Genomic DNA, 20,281 nt, shown 5'->3' on the forward strand with positions numbered 1-20,281 from the left:
GGTTATGGCGTCTCTCCCCATGAGGATCTTACCAGAGGAATCGGAGACAGAAAATGCACACTTTTGGTTAAACTCTGAAAGTAACACAGGGAAACTTGAGTGGAAGATGGAGGGAAGCTAAATCTTAGAATTCCCATGCCAGGACCAAATGAAATACATAAAAGTGAAAAACAAAAATTTCAGAAGTATTAACTGGCAGTGATCGAATAGCGTCTCACTCATAAGCTTTGAAATGGGTGGCCAAGCAAAGGAACATCACTCTGACAGCCCTGCACCGGCTCCCTAGCCCGAACCTGCCCCAAAGCAGAGCAAGGGAAAAGGACGACTCAATGAAATATTAGAATTTTACTACACACCCAGCGTGAAGGAAAGCCCGTTGCGGGGGTAAGCAGGCAGCTTGTTCCAGCAACAAATAACACGTGTGCAGAGGCACTGGGGAGCCAGAGGGAGGACGGCGGGTAAAAAATTAAGGATCACTAGAGATGGCTTAAAAATTAGTTCTTCCAAAAATCAAAATGAAAATATTAATTCAAACAAAAAGAGAAAAAAGTGCATACAAACCGACATTAGAAACACACAAACGCGTATAGCACATAACTACAAATTCCGTGGAGGTCACAGAGGAAAGGGAGAGCGTGGGCACCCCTGTCTTGCCTAGCCCTGTGTGCCTGGTTGTCGGCACTGTGGGTCGAAAGGAAGCACAGTGCCCCCGGGCTCACGAGAAGTGCTCAGGAGCCCAGCGGGGTATGGAGGGCAGTGACTTCTTTGCCCATTTGTCTGGGCCACGAGCATCTTAATGCATCTCTGGGCTCCTGTAAGCCTCTCGTGACGTTTAGGTGGGACTATTACACATGTTACCTGAGAAACGTTTGCTGGTGCCGGCATCGCCCTAGTTTATGTTTGACTCTGAATACTTGATCAGAGCCAAGCTCAGGGTGGGCTCACAGCGCCTTTCTTCATCATCCCTATTTGCAAATTAAATAAGTTGAGATTCCCTGGTCTCCAAATTCCAGCTCATTGTCTTCCGAGCAGGAGTGGGTGAGCACAGCTGACGTGAGGACATCCTGAAGCGAGAAGGAGGAAGAATCCAGATACTGAAGCAGACGCAGCTCCAGATATCCTGGCAGGCAATCTAATCGCTCCTTGTGAATGCTGGTCCCAAGAGTAACCAGCACATGAATATTTCAAGGAATTCGTTCTACTATTGATTTGTGGCCTGTCAGTATTCAACCGGTTCATTTAATTTGATGCAAAAACATAAGGAATTGGGAGAAAATCAGTATCTGTGCAGGGAGTCGGGCAGAGTGTGTTCACGATTCGAGGGAAAAAGCTTCATCACCTACTGGCAGGGAGAGAAGCGTGAGGGCCCTGAGCCTCTCCCGCCCCAGATCTGTGGGGGGCACTTCCCCACCCCGGGTAAGGTTTTGAGAGAGGAGACCTTTTATTCCTTTGCTGAAAATGATGGAATGAGTTGTTTATGCACAAAAAATCCTGAATTAAGAAAAAGGGCTGATCATACTCAGGCCAATGTGAGTGGCCAATTTTTAACAGCGTGTTTTCCAAATATAGCTAGCTCTTAAAAAAAAAAAAAAAAAAAAAAAAAAAAAGGCTTTTATCATAGCGCCTCCCCCGCGGCCCAAAGCTCTATGCTTGAGCAGAGGGTAAATACTTTGGGCTCTGGAGAGTTGAAACTCCAAAGGAAACTTGCAAATTTACACAACAGGCAGGTGATTTTACCGTTTCTTTGATTCTTCTTTGATCTCTGCTATTTATTTTTCAGTTTACTTTCTAGATTATTTTTTAAAGTTTGACAACATCAATAGTAACAAAAATTCTATTTGACTGAAAGTTGCATGATTCCCAAACATTTCCCCTCTTCCCTTATTTCAAACAAGAGATGGCTTGTATGGCATCAGTCCCCAGGTAAAGTTTTAGCAAAGAATCTACTACGTTCCTTTGAAGGAAAGAACTCTCTCTTGACAAAATGGTACCAAATTCCCATTTAAAGAAATAAAAACGTGTGTGCATGAATAATAACTTTTATGTGCAGATAGAAACATTGCTTATAAATGCAAAAGCCTGGTGCTCTGAACTATGCCTTGAGAGAGGTAACTGGTTAAACATATGTTTTTTCCCATAAAGGTGAGACAGTCTAGCTCTGGGAGGTAAGCTAACATCTAGGAAGACAGTTTCTAAGGCAAAATGATGAGCATCTCAGGTGGACAGAATTCTAAGCTGGCCCCAAGACCCCTGCCTTATGCAGGTGTACAGACCTGCATAATCTCCTCCTTGTAAGCATGGGAGCACCTGGGACTATGGTGGGATAGTCACTTCCTGGATTAGGTTATGTCATAAGACAGAGGTGATAGGATACTCACTGCCATGACACCTTTACATTATGTAAGACTCCAGCATCACAGAGTCTCCTGCTGGCCTTGAAGAACGGGCCAGGTGTGAACTGCCCACGCAGGGGCCATGAACCAGCGCCCAAGAGTGACGAAGCTGAGAGTGGTCTCCAGTTGACAGCCAAGGGAACGAGGGACCTTGTCAGACAGCCACAAGGGGATGGACTCTGTCAACAGCCAGAGGGACCTGGAGGTGGCACTTCCCTAGCTGAGCCTTCAGATGAGGACACAGCCAGTGGACACCTTGATTCCAGCCTCAGCAGACCCTGAGCAGAGGGCCATTAGGATGGGCTGAACTCCTGACCCGTGGGAACTGTGAGATAGAAAATAGATGTTGGTGTGGGCTGTGATGCTTGTGCTATTTGTTACACAGCAATAGAAAACAAATACACGATCCAACTGCTCAAAAATAAGAGGTCTACTGAACTTTTAAAAAATTTAGCTTTAATGTACTACATTAACCCTATTCTATTAAGGCTTACCATTAAACAAATCTTAGGTATAGTCAGTGGGAAGAACCTAGTGCCTCATGATCTGGGCCACCGCCCCCCCCCCACTTATTTTTTTAAAATTTTTATTGAAATATAGTTGATTTACAATGTTGTGTTTCAGGTGTACAGCAAAGTGATTCAGTTATCCATATATATGTGTACTCTTTTTTAGATTCTTTTCCCTTATAGGTTATTACAAGGATATTGAGTATAGTACCCTACTGTGCTGGACAGTAGGTCCTTGGGCCCACTACTTACCTTACGCTGTCCTCTACTTACAGGAACCCAGAGAGTTAGCTGTCTTGTCCCACCTGCTCCCACCAGGACAAAGTCAGGCTTGGTTTTAGCCCTTCCCCTCCATGTTCATCTGCCCAGGGGTGGGCAGGAGGTGGCAGAGCCCTGGTCTTCCCTACCCCTGCAGCCCCGGCCTGTCCTGGGGCCCTGGGGCTTCCTCCTCTGCGTTCATGGTTCTGCTGAGTTGCCTCAGCATCGCGGGTCCCTTAGGAAAGGCACTGACCAAGGCCGTCAGGTTCCTTGCATCGATGGTCCGGCCCTCGCTCGTACTGGCCCACCTGTGAGGTGAGGCTGCTCCGAGAAGCCCTGCCAAGAAGTCTGGAAGAACAGGACGGACGGGGCCGGGGAGGCTCCGACTGCTGCAGCCTCGGCCTGGCCTCCACTCGTGAGGAGTCTTTGCCGGGAAGAAAACTCCCTTGGTTTCTCTCGGATGAGACGGGAGCAATGATCATTGCCCACTGAGGGGGAACGGTGACCATTTGGCATTTATTGTCATTAAATTGTCAAAACAGTTTTGCACCTTCTGTCAAGAATGTTTGGTGGTTTCTAGAAGGGTAGAGGCACCTGGAGGACAGGGCCTGAGGCAGGTGCCGGCTTTCTAATCAGTCTTCCTCTCCCTACCTTGCGACCCAGTCGCTTGGTCACCTTGGGGGGAAGCCCCGGCTGCGTTGGGCGGTTACCCGTCCAGCCGCGGGCTCTGTCCTGGGGCTTTCTCCGCAGCGACATCTGTGGGGGGCAGCTGGTGCCCACCTCTGCAGTGATCTCGCCTTCAGCTAAGGGATTCTGAGGTTCTGGCTGCACCGAGAGCCCCAGCTGCTCCCCATCAGTGGATGCCCACCAGCCCCTCCCTGCTTCCCCTCAGAGGCCCTTCCCCAGTAAACTCCAAGCCTTGTCTTCCAGCTCCTGAGACAGGTTCTCGAACAGACCCCTCTGAATGTCAGCAGTCCTCGTCTGAAAACAGGGATCACGATGGCTGTGCAGCCGTGAGAAGCCACTGATCTTTGCGGCGGAAGGTGCTTTCTGCTGGGCTGGGCGTGTAATGGGATCCAGTAAATACGCATCTCCTTTCTCTGAGGGCTAGAATCCGAGCCCTCTGTGTTTGTTGAATAGATACGTAAAGTGCCTTGGCCGTCCCCTCTGATTCTAAGGAGAAAATAGAAAACCACCTTCTTGGGGGCATCTCCGCTCACCAGCATGACCGAGGCTCTGAAGAATTGTTAACCGTGGAGTGGGAATACTCAAACACCTTGCAAGACAAATTCTCACACTGTTAATGTCTGTGTAACGTTTGGTAGTTATTAACTGCCGTTGCTGATACATTTGGGGAATCAGTGACCGCTTCCTTGGAGGCGTCTTGCAAACACCAGTGAGGAGGCATCCCATCCCCGGGCCCCGAGGGGCTCTGCTCCACGGCTTCCCTGTGGCTCGCTGCCCACGGGCTGGAGGCCGCTCGGTGGCTCTTCTCCTTGATTTTCCTTTATTTGAGATCAGATTAAGGCCAGGGGACACGCTGCGGGTCCTTGCTGCTGTCTAAAGGCAATTTCACTGGTCTCCTCTTCGTAGGAATGAAAAATAACGTAAAATCCAACAAGCCACGTCCGATTCCGGCGGTGGCTGGCGAGCAGGGTGCACACCGTGCAGGCCTCCCCGCACACCTGCACCTGGAGCCCCGCTGAGCCGCGGGCCCCAGCGGGGCCACAAGCTCCTGTCAGCCGGCAGTCACAGCTGGTGGAGCGCTTCACTCCACCACCACCTCTACAATTAAAACAAAATCTGCTGAAAAACGAGAAGTGATGTTGCTACTATTCTAAGATCACGTGTGAGTAGGCAGTTTCACTCCTTGTTGTACCATCGTAGAAGAAATGACTGACAGACCTCAGTGTGTACACAAGGAAAACATGGGTTCTGAGTTTGGAGCCGGCCGGGCTCTGGAGGTGCCGTGGAGGCTGGCTGGCCCTGTGAGCCGAGGAAACCCTGCCTCTGGAGCGTCCCTGGGACGGACCGCGCTGTACGGCAGAGAGATGGGCATGGGCTGGCAGGGCGAGCCGGGGTCCTGCGTGGGCACAAGGCCCTGGTGACAGGACGGCCCTGGTCACTGCTGGTTTTTTGCCCTCTCTTCCACGCTGGGGTGCCAGATGACTTGGAAATCTGCTAGGTACTTTCTTTTATTTTATTATTAGTTTTTTTTTTTTTTTTTTTTTTGGGTTTTGCGGGCCTCTCACTGTCCTCACGGGCCCAGCCGCTCCGCAGCATGTGGGATCCTCCCGAAACGGGGCACGAACCCGCGTCTCCTGCAACGGCAGGCGGACTCTCAAGCACTGCGCCACCAGGGAAGCCCTTATTATTAGTTTTTAATTGAAGTGTAGTTGTTTTACAGTGTTGTGCTGGTTTCAGGTGTACAGCACAGTGATTCAATTATACATATATCTATCCTTTTTCAGATTCTTTTCCCTATGGGTTATTACTGAATATTGAGTAGAGTTCCCTGTGCTCTATAGTAGGTCCTTATTGGTTATCTATTCTATGCATAGTGATGTGTATCTTTTAATCTCAAACTCCTAATTTATCCCTCCCGCCCTTTCCCCTTTGGTAACCATAAGTTTGTTTTCTATGTCAGGTACTTTATTTTCAGTGTGTTATAGTAAATTGCAGTGGAATAAATACATCGATTGATTCTAACCTCATGTATTTGGAATGTGTGGCTGTCAATCTCAGTTTGCAGATGTATGAGGAACGCGCAAAGCAGCGTTTCACGAGGGTGTCCTGGTGGGCAAAGACTGTGTCTCGTTCCCTGTGTGTGAGGTGCCAACACGAGGCCTGGCGATGCTGAGGGCTAAGGAGCTGTGCTGATGCCCCAGTGCTGGGGAGTTAGAAGTTAAATTCTAACCCTGGCTACACCTCTTCCTCATTTTATGAAATCGGAAACGTTACTTAATCTCCCTCTCTGAGTTTCTTTCTCTGTAAAATGCGTAATTTTACAGAGAATAAGAATAATTCACACTCCATGGATTTACTGTGAAAGGAAAAATGAGTTGAGGCTTGCCAAGCATTTAGGATGATTTCTGTTATTTTTATTGTAACAACAGGAAACCAGGATATCGAGGCTTAGACGTCCCAGGTCCTGCTTGTGAAATTTTTTCTTTGGTCAGGCTAACAGTCGTGTACAGGATTTGTGGGGCTCTGCTTTATCTTAAACAGAGTGTTGGGCCTTTTGCCGCCATCTGTGAATTGCTTTTCTTTCAGTATGGACTGAAATAGGAAAAGCAAAGTCGAATGAAGGTGAACAACTGTCATTTGTGAAACACCCAGCACAGGAGCTGTTGGCTGGCTGGACCTGAGTGGTCCCCAGGCAGGAGAGGGGGCGCCTTAGCATCTGAGAGACCTGGGACCAGGCAGCTAGCCCTCCTGGCTTCCTCTTGTACAAAGGGAGGGTACGGTGGTCTGAGGGTTAAGTGAGATGATTATGTAAGGTGGTGGATGCCTGTCAGTGAATGCCCTCTCCTCTCTTCATAGGTCTGAGCTTGACACCCGCAAACCATTTGGACTGTTTTGACGAGCTTGGTTAATAGCGACAAATAAACACAGAAACGGGAACTGCAACAGCGTCAGCCCCAGACGAAGCCAGCGGGGGCCTGACCTCAGAGCTTTGATGCTCAGGGGTCCCAGCCCAGGGGGCCGCCTGGTTTGTGGAGGCTGAGCTGGGATTCAGGTGCGTGGGGCAGGTGCCCTCTCTCCCAGCTCCCACGGAGAGGATTCATGGGCTTTTGGCTAAAGGAGGATGAGGGAAGGGATTCCGTGCTGCCTGAGTATAGGAGGGTGCTGGGGTCCATCTCTGCAGGTGGTGCCTGGGGCCGGTGTGGACGCCTCCTAGTAAGACGGCTGAAGTGAGGTTGTGGAGGTGTGTCCTAGGGGACTTGGGGTCACGGGAAAAGCTGTGTGGGGCGCAGGGGTGCTGGGGCAGCTCGTGCTTGTGGCTGTGGTTTGCTGAGGACCAGCAGACAGCTGCTGCCCGGCCCTTGGTCTCTGCAGGGGAGGTCCTGCGGTCCTGGGGAGGCCGGGACCTGACATGACGGCTGTGAGGCTGTGGGACTCCATGTGAATGTGACCTTGGGCTGGGGAGCCTGGAGATCCTTGCGCTAAAGCTCCCTTCTTTTCGGAAGTATTTACTCGATTAAGAATTTTAAAGTAATGGTAGTGAGTAAGACAGTGCAGGCGTGTGCAGGGGGTTTAACTGAAAAATTCGCTGACCCACACAGCCTCCTGCAAACTAACAATATCGGTGGGGACAGCCCCCCTTTCTGAATCCTCACGGAAACACAATTCACATATAAACACACATAACTCACATAAAAACACAGTTCACACAAAAAAACACATATACCTATGCATATGTATTTTCTATTAGAAAAATGGGATATCATTAACATACTCCAGCTTTTTTCCTTTGTGATTTGGACAGCGCTGTATCCAGTAGGTACAGAGGGAAATACAGAATGAGGATTTTGGTCTCGGCTGCTGTATTTTTCGCTAGAGCTGCTCTAACAAAGAACCACACTCCACATGCTTCAGCGACAGAAGTGTGCTCCCTCCCAGTTCTGGATCCAGAAGCCCCACCTCAGGGTGTCTCAGGGCCCCCTGTTCCAGACCTCTCTCCCAGCTCCTGGGGGTCCCTGGGCCTAGGGCAGCCGTACTCCAAACTTCACATGGCCTCTCCCCGTGTGTCTGTCTCTGTGTCCACATTTCCCCCAACCTTTTTGTTTTTGATACGGAGTTTATTTAAAATCATGCTAACCTGTGACATAGGCATTTGGAATAAAAGACTGGAAAATGAGCTGAATGGGTCTGAGAAAGCATTGGAATCAGCATCGTTTTATTGCAAGGAAGCTGAGGCCCATGAGGTGAAGTTCACCACCCGAGTCAAATGTTAGTTGCCAGTGGGTCTACGATGAGAATTTAGATTCCCTTCTTCCTACTCCAGTGCCTCTGCTTATGACAGATACTTGGCCTACACGGTTTAGAATCCTAGGTCCCTTTTCTCCAACATCTATGGAGAGGGCAAGATGTGGAGAGGAAAGGCAAGGGAGGCTCCACGCCTGCATCCTTCGACACGGGCCTCTGTAGAATCTTGAATTCATCATTTCTTCCCATTTCCACCGCCATGCCACAGTGCTGGCCCAACGCCTGCCCAGAAGATTTCTTCAGGAACTTCAAAGCTGGTGTCCACATCTCCCCCTTTTTATAAGGACACCAGTCACACTGGATTGGGGTCACCCTGCTACTCTGTAATGTCGTCGTAACTAATTACGTCTGCAAAGACCGTGTTTCCAAATAGGGTCACGTTCTGATATACTGGGCGTTAGGACCCACGTGCGAATTTGCGGGGACCCGCTGGAAGCCACAACCGCCGCTGAATGTCCCTTCCTGGTGCCTGTGGCAGGAGATGAAGGCAGCCCTCACCCCCTCCCCACTCGCTGCTGCGGGCACCTCCTAGCACGTTGTTCTCCACGCTGGTCCTCTCTAGCCTGGGGCGTGAAATCTGATCCCTGGGGGGACGGGGACTGCGCTATTTTCAATCCCCTTGTTGGCAGCTGGTTCAGGAACAGGCCTGTGACACAGCTCTGACCACTGAAATTCGATGTCCCGTGTTCTGGCCTTTGGGCATTGTTTAGGGGGGCTGGGGTCCTTGTCACTCCAGTCTCCTTGTTGCCATGAGCAGAGAAGCCTGAGGGGGAAGATGGGTTTGCTGGGGCACCGGGGTTCAGTGATGGGAAGCCCCCGACCCCCGCAGTCCTGCCTCCAGCACCCTGCCACCTCTTGTTCTGGAGACAAAACATTTCTATCTTTGAGCTGTTTTGGGTTGCTTGGACTTTTATAGCCTGAAATATACGAATTAATAGCATATTAATTAAATACACTAATTATACTAACAGAGTATGGATGTAGTATTTATTCAGCATTCAGGGTGTTTTTTCTCACAAGCAATTTCACACTTGGTATTATGCACACATCTGTGTATCTATGCATCTAAATACAGATGTACGTACACGTACCTGTGTATAAACGGCTCGTTCTGCTGGGGGCTTTCAGTGGGTGAAATGGCTGGATCACAGGGCACCTGCTGTGTTAAGTGAGATGGATGTTTCAGGACAACTTCCCAAGGCCAATCTCTAATCGGCAAATCTGATTGTGTTCGTTTGCCTGCATCCTCACCAGTACTGGAATTCTTCCAGTTTTAAAACAGTTTGGTTCATCTGACGATAAGTGTGTATGTCTCTCCTTTCTCTTCTTCTGGGGAAGGCGAGTGTCCTCTCACACGGTCACACGGAGCCGTCCTAGTTCCTCTTTCCTGAATCGCCTGTTCAGATTTTTGCCCATTTTTCTTTCAGCTGGATTCCACTCGTTCTCCTTTGCTTTCCCATTTTTCCACTGTCATAGCTGTGTCTTAGAATACATGTTTGTATAAAATAGAAAAATTACCATTCAAGTAGGAAGTTACTCTTTAGCAAAAGTTTGGAATTCTCTTGTCATGTGAACTGAAGTTCACCTACATCTAACCCATTTGGGATCTGGGCCGGGTTGCTATTTAATAAAATCAAAATTAAAATATTGACTTTGGTTCATTCGACTTTATTTCTGTAGTAAATATATGGATACTGGAAAGATATTGGAGATATTGGAAAAAGATATAAAGATATTGGAAAATTGGAGGATATTTTTAAGGTAGTTTGTTTGAAATAATAGTATTTTTAATTATAAACACAATTGTAGATTTTCTTCGCTGTCAACAACTTTATCGAGTGAAAACTTCATTTTGGCTTTCTGGTGGGACATGGTGTTCACGCCCGTAATTAGATTTCTCAAAACTGCCACTCCTTCCCGAATCTTTGTGCCTTTTAAGGGAATACCTGCTCAGAGACATTTGAGTAACAATTGTGAAAGAGTTCCAATTAATCTGTTGTGATCGATTTAAACGAAGCCTCGCCTCTATGTCTAGTGCTTGTTTGTCTAAAAAGCCTGCTGGCCACCTGGTTGGCCGGGCCCGGTCACTTGGAGCCTGAGAGCCAGTCTGCTGTGCTGGGTCTTTGGCCGGCTTTTCATATTTTGGAGGAAAATAAATCAGAGTGTTCTTCTTGGCAGGTGATGATTTTCCCACATTTCCTTCTCAACGTGCAGAAAGAAAAGGATTGTTAAGTCGAAACCATTGGGAATTGAGTTCCTTTTGTCATTCTTTTCTTCAAGAGTGCACCTTGTCCTCTGACAGAAAATTGTTCATTAATCCCCACGGAATGACCAATTTTCCAATGCAGTCACTCAAGTGCACTGGAGCTATAAAAATTTTCTAAACACCCTGGCTGCCACTAATTGCTTGCTGTGGCTTTTACGAGGCCACGTCTCCCCGCCGAGGACACCTGGTCCCCGCTGACTCTCAGCCCCCGTCTGTCTGCTTTCTCGCCATGCCGGGAACAATGCCTTTGAAGCTCCATGAAGCTGAGGTGGAGTTTTCTGGGCACAAAATGGCCACGACCTGGTCACTCAGGCCTGGGGTGAAGGCGTCGGGTTGGCATGGGCGATGGGGGGCGGGCAGTGAAAACCAAGGCAGTTTTGGGGAACAGGGTGTGCATTTAGCTGTGTTAACTCTTTGAATGTTGGAGAGGCAAGGGGAGCCTGAGAAAGGGTGGCGTAGACACAAACCTATGAAGGAAAGTGGAATTCATTTGAGAATCAGGAAAGAAAAGGGATCTGCTGATCCAAGGGACAAGATCACTTGGGGTGGGTGTGAGTTCCTGGAGACCCTCCCCTCTCCCCTGTTGGCCATGATTTGAGGGTGGTCTCAGGAGAGTGGGCGGCTTCAGAGGGAAAATGATGGAAGTTCCCTATTTCTGGGAAATGGATTAAGGCCCAGTGGCATATGCACTATGTCAGCCTCAACTATCACAATGCCAGAAATTCTCTTAGCACCTGCTTTTTTTAATAAATAAAATTAATTTATTCAAATTTATATTCATATTTAAAATTGTATTTATTTTCTATTGTCACAAATTTAGCGGCTTGAAACAACACACTTTTTTTTTTTTTTTTTTAATCTCCACTATTTGGTGTTTTATTGGATGTGAGTGGTAAGGTAAAAGTCAAGGATGCCCAGACCTCTCTCTGGCTTAAGCTATTGTGTGCAGAGTAGGCACCCCCCTTTTTTTTTTTTTTTTTTTTTTTGCGGTACGCGGGTCTCTCACCGCTGTGGCCTCTCCCGTTGCGGAGAACAGGCTCCGGACGCGTAGGCTCAGCGGCCATGGCTCACGGGCCCAGCCGCTCCGCGGCATGTGGGATCTTCCCGGACCGGGGCACGAACCCGCGTCCCCTGCATCGGCAGGTGGACTCTCAACCGCTGCGCCACCAGGGAAGCCCTGATTACCTATTTTATATAGAGTAGTGTGTACTTTTCTCTTTTTTTAACAATTAAAAAAATGTCTTTTTCCAGCTGCGCCACACAACTTATAGGACTTTAGTTCCCCGACCAGGGATTGAATGTGGGCCCTCGGCAGTGAGAGCTTGGAGTCCCAACCACTGGACCGCCAGGGAATTCCCAGCAGCGTGTATTTGTTAATCCCAAACTTCTCATTTATCCCTCCCCCCAGCACATGCTTTTTGGAAAAGCAAATGTTTCGTCGCCCAGTACTGTGGCTCTAGTGGAATGGATCACAGTGTTCCAGGCTCAGGATGGGAGCTCTGCTCCACACCCCTGGACACTATATTCCCGTGTTCTGGACTCATTGCCTTTTCTGTAAATAAGAAAATTATATCCACCTTGCAGGATTGTTGTGAAACTAAATAACAATACATAGGAAAGCATTTGTAAACTGAAAAGCTGCAAACAAATGTAAGGAATCCGCTTGTCCGGCCCTGACCATGGCCTTGGCATGAGAGGTGTTCCAACATGCCCTGCCTCTTCCTTTTTTTTTTTTTTTAATAAATTTATTCATTTATTTTTGGCTGCATTGAGTCTTTGTTGCTGCACACGGGCTTTCTCTAGTTGTGGCGAGCGGGGGCTACCCTTCGTTGCGGCGCACAGGCTTCTCACTGTGGTGGTTTCTCTTGCGGAGCACGGACTCTAGGCGCGTGGGCTTCAATAGTTGTGGCACGTGGGCTCAGTAGTTGTGGCCTGTGAGCTCCAGAGCGCAGGCTCAGTAGTTGTGGCGTGTGGACTTAATTGCTCCGCGGCATGTGGGATCTTCCCGGACCAGGGCTCGAACCCGTGAGCCCTGAATTGGCAGGCGGATTCTTAACCACTGTGCCACCAGGGAAGTCCCGCCCTGCGTCTTCTTAAATTGAATGTTTAGTAAAAATAATACATACACACAGTCTGAAAAAGCAAACAGCAGCACGAGAACAATGGCACTGGTCCCAAACCCCCTTCCACAGTTCTGCTCCCCAGAATAGATAACTTCCGACGCTGTGGGAGAGTTCCTAATTTTCCTGAATGGTGTGCTTGTGTTGCCGTAGCTATAGTTCATCAAGTTTAGACCTTGTTTATTCACCTCTTTTTCTTATGTGTGAGGACTTAGCTCTGGTTTACCTCCCCTTCCCAGCTCCCTCACTTCCAATATTATTATGTCACTATTTTTAGTTAAATCAGTGTTTATATCATTAAACTGTGTAAGTATTGCTCTCTGTAGAACTAAGACGTGCACTATGATTACATCATTTTTTCTACTTGTAATCTTTCAAATGAATATCCTTACTTTTTGCAGATGCTTTATCGTATAATTTATCATATTATTTAACTGTGTAAGTATTGCACTCTGTAGAACCAAGTAGTGTACCAGGATCATATTCTTTCTGTTACAGAGTTTTGTTTTTCCTTGATTTAACAATTGCATAATTTCCCCCTTGTTTAATTTTCTAAACAAATATCCCCTTCTTCTTTCCAAATGAGCCAGTGTAAAATTCCCAACGCCTCTGCTCTCTCCGGCCCTTTCCCGGAGCCTTCTGTCTTTGGTACCACTTCTTGTTACCCTCGGACTTCTCTTCCCTGCCCTCCCGGACTGGATCTGTTTCCCTGAGCTCTTCCTTGATGTATTCCCTTGTCTTACTGGATCACACTCTCCAGCGGCTTCCAGAGAAATGGTCCGTTGAAGGTCAACCTTTTACCTTTTTCTACATCTCAAAGTACTGTGATTAGCATGCACCCTGGGTTGGTAGCTTGGGTCTGTACAGAATTTCCTTAGAATTTTTAATTAAGTGCTTGCCTTTAAAAACTATGAACTATTTTTGAGTTTTTAATCCAAAATTGTTGTTAAGAAATCCCATCTCATTCTTATTCTCATTCTTTTGGCTGTGATAACAATGAGGTGAGAAACGGGGTCTCCCATTGTCTCTGACATTCCTAAGATTTTTTTCTTTATTTCTTGATGTTCTGATAATTAATTAATCAATTAATCAATGAATTAATTTTATTGTAGACTTTCCAATCCTTGTGCTGGACACTCAGCTGGACCATTCTCTCTCATGATTTATATTTTTTCAATATGTGAGATTTTCTAGAATTAATTTTTCCATAATAACTTCCACTTGATTTCTCTATCACCTTTTTGGGAAATCCCTTGGTTCCGTATTTAATCTCTTCAATTAACTGCTTACACCTCTAATGTGTTTTCACATAATTGCATCTTTCTGTCTTACTTTCTGAGAGATTTCTTCAATTTTATCTTTCAATCATTTATTAAAATTTCGAATTTTGCTATCACTTTTTAATTTCTAGGGTGGTTTCTGTTCTCAAGTGTCCCTAACCTTGTTTTGTAAAACTGAAGGCAGTAATTAAGATGTTTTTGAAGTTTTGTTCTGTTCTCTACATTGCGTCTCCTTCCTTATGCTTTTTCTTTTTCTGTCTTTTGTGTTAGAGAAAAGTGTTGTGTTGTGTTTTCTTAACGTCTAGTAGGCCGTATATTTATCTATCCATCTACCACCTCTTTCTCTGTCTATCATCTACGTATCTATCGTGTATGTACATACGTACCTATGTATCTGTGTACCTATGTCTGTCTGTCTGTCTGTCCATCCACCCATCCGTCCATCCACCTATTTACCCACCTACTGATGTCCTGGAGCTCTGGCTGTGTGTGGTGGGGGGATGGTCATCCCATCATGAAAGGCTGAGTGTTCTTGGGCCGGTCATTTCGTCAGGGGACCGCTCCACATCTGTAGGTGGTGACTTTCTCTTTCCCCGGGCATACTGCCTTTCTCCAGAGGACTGTGTGATGATCTGCCTGGGGGTATGTGGGGGAGGTCCAGATGCCTAGCTCTTCTGTGTACAGACTGCCATCTCTCCAGCGCCAGCCCTGCACCCTGCACCCCTGCCTACACCCACTTTTTGCCATGCGTTCCAATTCTGCAGAAAGTGAGAACCTGGGCTCCTAGCCAATGGTCAGTATCAAATTGCTGCCCTGAGATCAGGTGGTGGGGTTTGGCTCTCACCTGGGTTTGGTGCTAGCTGTCCTGTTGGGGTCTCGCGCATCTCCCAGCCCCTGCAGGCGGAGCTGGGCCCTCGCCAGTGTTCTCTGCAGGTGCTTTGTTGTGTGGCTCTGCCCCCCACCCCACGCTGGCCCACTCCTCATGCTGCCTGCCTGTCAAATGTCAGCTGAAATTGCTTGTCCCCTTTCCCATTTGCCTCTGAGGATTTACACCTCTTGATTCCTTTAACATTTTGGAGGTGAGGTCACAGGAGGGAGAAGATATAAATTTATGTTCTTAGCCCTTTACATTTCATACAAGTCCAAATGCCTTCTTTCTGCAGAGAGGTTGTGAAATGATGGGGTTCATGGAAAGAGCTTATGGGAAATTGAGGACAGAAGACCTTCAGGGATGAGGTTTGGAGGCTTAAGCTTTTATCTCCAACAGAGAAGTAAATCCTATCCTTAATCGGATACATATGCGCATTAACATTGGCCCACAGATCCAGGCAAGGGGAAGCCAGCTGACCCCCAAAGAAATAAAATCAGGGTTAGAAACTGGAATGATTTCTCAGGGTTTGAGCTGAGTCACGTGACAGACACGGTGCTTCTCTTCGGTTCTGAGTCTCGCGCTGGCAGTCAAGGCGATTCTTCTCTCGGTGGTTGGTGAATGGGCACGAAGAGAGCTGGGGAGTCGTGTGGGACTTAGATGTAAGATGCTGGATTTCTGAAGGAATGAAATCAGAGGGAGCCCCATTGCAGAGTGAGCTTTGGCCATAGTTGGGGCTGCTGGTGAGACGCGGAGGGATGGATGGCCCCGTGGCCGCCAGGCAGCAGGCGGGTCTCAGGCACTTTCTTTTTTTAAATTTTTACTTAAATCAATTGGTTATTATTTTCATTACAAAATAATAGGACCACAATACAGAAATATATAAAGCTAGGAGGGAGGAGAAAACCCTCGCCTTATCCTCCTGGTCCTAACGTACCCTGTGAGCATCTGCTTGCAGTCGTCCAGATGGTTCCCTGCCCCTGTGGTCCCCCGGCTGTCACCCTGAGTGTGGGCATCCTGCCCTGCCCCCTGCCTCTAGGACAGCTTCTGTGTCCGCCTGGGCAGGGGAGATGCCCGCAGAGCCGGGTCAGGGTGCTTTCTCATTCTTGCACATAATGTTGGTGGAGCGATGCCGAGCTCCCTTTGGTTTATCACAGAGGGTTCTGTGCAATGGGTGTTTTTGGAGTCACGTGCGAAAGAATGTGAGGGCAGGGCAGGTGGAAGGGAAGTTGGGATGACTCTGATTCAGGGGAGGAGCCTGCAGTTGGAGTTAAGGTCGTCCGACTGCACGTAGAACCGACTTGCCCATGAAGGGACAGTGGTGGGCCTGGGCGATTTGAAGGCTTCTAGGTCATCCCCTCAGAAGGCTCAGACTGTTGTCACCATTATGTGAGTTCCTGTTCAACCGCCTTGTCTGAGATCCTGGAGGTGTTCTGATGGGCTGGAAGTCCACTTCAAGTCTGACTGGAAGGGTGCACGTTCAGGTTTTCCTGACGCCCAGGTACCTCCCCTGATGTCAGAGCGTGGCCGAAGTCCCAGTGAGCTAGGGAAGATTTTCCTTCGGCTACAGGGCCTCTGGTGGCTAACGCCACCGGGACACGTCACTGCCATCGAGGCCCAAGCGGCCCCGCCTCATCTGGGAGGAATATGTGCATCTTTGGAACAGAGGGCAGCCGGCCCTGGTCCAGCGGTTTGGTCACAGGTGCCGTGATTCAGCCCTTTGATTGGGCACTTTGCCTGCAAAGCTCGGCCAGGGGCCTGGAATGAAGAGTTTACAAGGGTGGGAGAGTCTGAGAAGGAATGAGACAGGATGAGATCATTCCTTAGGGAAATTGTTTGAAGAAAAGGCACGTCTAGGACACCGAGAAATAGGGATTCGGAATTCTTCTCCCTCGCCCCGCAGGTCGGGGCAGCTGGGGGTTTATGCTGGCTGACGATCCGGCCCGTGTGCCTGGAGGGATGGACCCTGGCTGCCCATGCCAGGACCTCCTCCTTGCCCACCCCCCCAGCCCTACCGCTATGGCCTCATTCTGCCCACCCGCCCCGTGGGCTGGAGGATGGAGCCGGCTTCCAAGCCTGAACCTCTGCTCCCGTCCTACTGGCCCCCCCCCATGCTGGCCTGGATGACCTTCCCATAGGGACCGTCCTCTCCTGCCACATGGCTTGTCTCTGGAGGAGACGGCTGGGGAGCCCGGGAGGCAGAGAGGAAGCCTCACGCGTTCTCACCTTGTGTTGGCTGTTCTCCCGCCCTGTCTACTCCAGACTAATCCGAAGTCAGGTGTAGCCAATGCCAGATGCACACGTATGGTGGGAGCTGCCTCTTTTTCTTCCTGAACCCTCGTTCCAAACACTAATGAAGTTTAAGGCGCTCCTTAGTGAAGGATTTGGTTAAGAGTCCAAGTAAGGCGCTGGGCAGACTCCGCCCAGCAAAGCGGCAGTCGTTTGGTGAACTGGATCAAAACCAGTTTAAGTCTCTGGGCATTGCTCTGAGGGCCTAGAGCCAATGGAGAAACATTCATTCCAGGAAAGCTGGTAAATCTTGGTGGGAACCCTGAGGGTTGGTGGCATCTGAGCCTCAGTCTGCTCCCCCTGCCCGCCCCCAGCCTCTGCGCTCTCCCAGGCGGGCAGGGCAGGGGCCGGCACCCTCTCCAGTTCCACGTCTGGGCCTTTCCCTCTGGGAGGAGCAGGCTGTGTCCTCACCTCCACTGCCCTGTGCTTCAGAAGCTCTATTAAGCGTGGCTTAAGCATGGTTTTCTTGTTCATTGGATTGCAAAGAATATGACTGTCCAAAAGCATGGTTTCTTAGGATACGGATGAGTTAAGCCCATTTCAGATGAATGCTGGGCACTTCACAGGGCATTGCAGAGGAGGTTAAGAGTCACTGATTGGTGGTATTTGGTGAAAGAACCAGCAAGGTCCGGGGTGTATTTTGTTGAGGAGCCTGACAGCCTGTATTTGCCCACTGGATGTATATGCACATCTTCCTAAGCATCCATTTAACGACAGTCTGGGAAACGTCAGCGTTTTAATTAACTCCAGCCGGAGAAGGCCGTGCTGCAATTCTAAACCCCTTTGATTGATGCGGCTGCAATTAGGGCCTGGCTCCGTCTCTGCACAGCGACGTGTGAGAGGGTCGAGGAGGAGACGTCGCTGGGCCTCTGCCGAGCTGGGCTTCCTCCTGCTGCTGGAGATGCCGTGCATGTCCTTAGTCAGATGCTCGCAAATGAAGCAAGATGCCGAGGTGTCTTATCCCAACCTTCCCCCACCCCAGATCAGGGAATGCATTCTTTCTGTTAGAATAAAAAGGAATTGCACATTGTCCTTGGATTTTGTAGATGCTGCTTTATTAAGAGGTTTTGAGGATTTGAAGTCTATTATGCTAAATCCAGTCGATTTTTTTTCTCATACTTATGAAATATATTGACAGGAGCGTCCTTATTTATAATTACCTTAAAAATAAACTGGTAAAAGCTATGTCTAAGGTCTCCTGATTAAGATGACAGGAAGACCACAACCCAGATTTCTGGAGACTTTATGTAGCTGCTGATACACGAGATAAAATTCTTCCCTTGAGAAGTGAGTTCAGCAAATCGGAATTCTTGGATCACCTAGTCTGAAATACAGCAGTGTTGGGGAGCTGCGCAGACAAATACGACACCACCCTGGACCTTCGGGGGCCATGGATACACGCAGGTAAAGGAACCATTGTGCCCAAGGCATGCAGACATCTGATAGTGTGGGAAAGCGGGGTGGGGGGCGTCCATTCTGATTGGGAAACCGGAGATTCCAAGAGGAGTGACCATTGAGTCGCTCTCTGATGCATGGCAAGAATTTCCTTCGGGGAAGAACTGAGGCAAGGGGCGTCCAGGCTGAGCAAAGTCAGGGCTGAATCACGGCGTGTTTGGGTGACAGCTGTGTGGCCTGAGAAGGGGTGGGGTGGGCAGTAGGCTGCAGAGGTGGGAGGGGATCACGTTACACCTGGCCTGCAATGCCAATGTGGCTTTGGAACTTTATTGTAGTTTTTGCTGCTGGTGGTGGGAACCACTGCAAGGGTTCAGTAGAAGTGATTTATATGACGTGAGCTGATCTATAGACAAGCTTGTCCCCACTGTAGAGCAGGGAGAGGGGAGGCGGTAGGACCAGCCCAGAGAGTCACAGCTGCCCTCACAGGCGGTTAGGTTATTATCCTTATTTCCCCAGGTCAGAGTGAGTGTGGCTCCTGGGAAGTGACCAGCTGGGCTGAGATCCAGGGTGAGAGATGATTCTTGGACAATCCAGTCTTAATATGGAGACCAGCCCCTCCTCCAAGCTCCTAAACTCAACCAAGGATAAAGACATAGCCCTGGTCCTTAGAATGCAGAGCTCCAGTTCCTAGGAGGGGAAGACAGCAGTGACGGGGAAGACGACGGGAACAGTGCCAGTTCTGAAAGCAAGTGGGATGCTTGGCCCCTGCACACCTGGGAGTTTCCTCGTGCTGGTCCTCCTGGGGTCTGGACGGGGTCCTTCTGGTGAGGGGCAGCCTCAAGGCCATCCACTTGTAATTTGCTGAGATGCAGAGCTGAGAGTGATGCTGTTTTTGAAGTGGTGATGATTTTTTGTGTCAACCTGACTGGGCCATGGGTGCCGAGACATTTACTCAGACGTTATTCTGGGTGTGTCTGCAAGTGTTTCTGGATGGGGCTGACATTGATCAGTGGGCTGAATAGAGCAGATGGCCCTCCCCAGTGTGCGGGACTCGTGCAGTCCATTGAGAGCCTGGATAGAACCGAAAGGAGGAAGAAGGGAGAATCTGTCCTCTCTGCCTGACTGCACCGAATGGGACATTGGTTTCCTCCTTTCTCTGGGCTTAGGTTTGGACTGGGACTTATACCATCGGCCCTCCTGGTTCTTAGACCTTTGGATTTGGGCTGGAACTTGTACCGTTGGGTCTCCTGGGTCACCAGCTTGCCAATGGCAGAACATGGACTTCTTAACCTCCATAATCACTTAGTCAATTCCGTATAGTAAGTAAGTCTCTGTGTATATTTACATCTCCTGTTGGTTCTGTTCCTCTGGAGAACCCAGACTAATAGAGAGGTGTTAATTTCCTGTTTAAAATTTCTAATGACTTTACTATTTTTATATAAATAATAACACACATTATAAAAACAATCAAGTAACATAGATGAGAACAGAAATTAGAGCCAAAAACATTGCTTAATATCGTAAAATATTATTCTAAGGCTAAGAAAAATATTATGAAACATTGAATAAGAGAATGGAATTCTTATATTTTTAACTCTGCGTTTTAATTTTAGATATCATCAACTTCTGGCTATGAAAGATGAGAGGATTATAGCACTTTTACAATTCTTGCCAAGTTCCCTCCTTTCCCCTCTGATTTTTGTGTTTATAATGTTATCGCTTTAACATTGTTAAGGTTTCTACCATTTGAAGAATTTCCACAGTTGTTTAATATTATATTAAGAGAGGTGATAAGATCAGCAATATAGATAAGTGGCTTTTATGAGCTTTTTAAAAATTGTGAAGAAGGAATTTCATCTTCATTTCCAGAGAAATTGTTTTTTTGTTTGTATTTTACTTTAAAAAATTTATTTA

Source organism: Lipotes vexillifer, unplaced genomic scaffold (assembly GCF_000442215.2).
Source record: "Lipotes vexillifer unplaced genomic scaffold, Lipotes_vexillifer_v1.1 scaffold356, whole genome shotgun sequence".
In the NCBI taxonomy this organism is placed as follows: Eukaryota; Metazoa; Chordata; class Mammalia; order Artiodactyla; family Lipotidae; genus Lipotes; species Lipotes vexillifer.